We start from the raw sequence: 556 nt of genomic DNA on the forward strand, positions 1-556 counted from the left end.
TCTCTCTCTCTCTCTCTCTCTCTCTCTCTCTCTCTCTCTCTCTCTCTCTCTCTCTGGTGCTCTCTTCTGCACGACGATCTTTAACCCAGATCTTCCTTTATCACTTCTTCAACTTTTCTTCATTTGGACCTTAAAGTTTCTTCTGTTTCTTCTTCTCTGTAGATAGTAACAACTCCAGTGTTATTATTTCATTATTTTATTCACAACTCCCTGTATTTGATCCACTTCACATCGATAACGCGTCTTTCGTTAGTCTTCTAATTTTCGGCTTCTTCTGTTTCAGTATCCCTCTTGACGTGAAGTCGTGGAACCGAAGATGATTACGTCGGAAGGAAGAAGTCGGAAAAAGAAGAGATGAAGAGGCGCGCAAAAGGGCCCGCCGGACTGATCCTGAACCCTCGATCGTTTTTCGGACGACTGAGCCACTTCGTTCCATCGACAGAGCCTTTTATACCTTCTTGTGGTAGCCTTCCGCGGCGTTCTATCGCACGTGGGATCTCCTTTTGATGGAAGTCTTTACTGTACTCCTACGAAGAGTCTCGTATTATTTACGAAA

Source organism: Hylaeus volcanicus, chromosome 7 (assembly GCF_026283585.1).
Source record: "Hylaeus volcanicus isolate JK05 chromosome 7, UHH_iyHylVolc1.0_haploid, whole genome shotgun sequence".
Taxonomy (NCBI): Eukaryota; Metazoa; Arthropoda; class Insecta; order Hymenoptera; family Colletidae; genus Hylaeus; species Hylaeus volcanicus.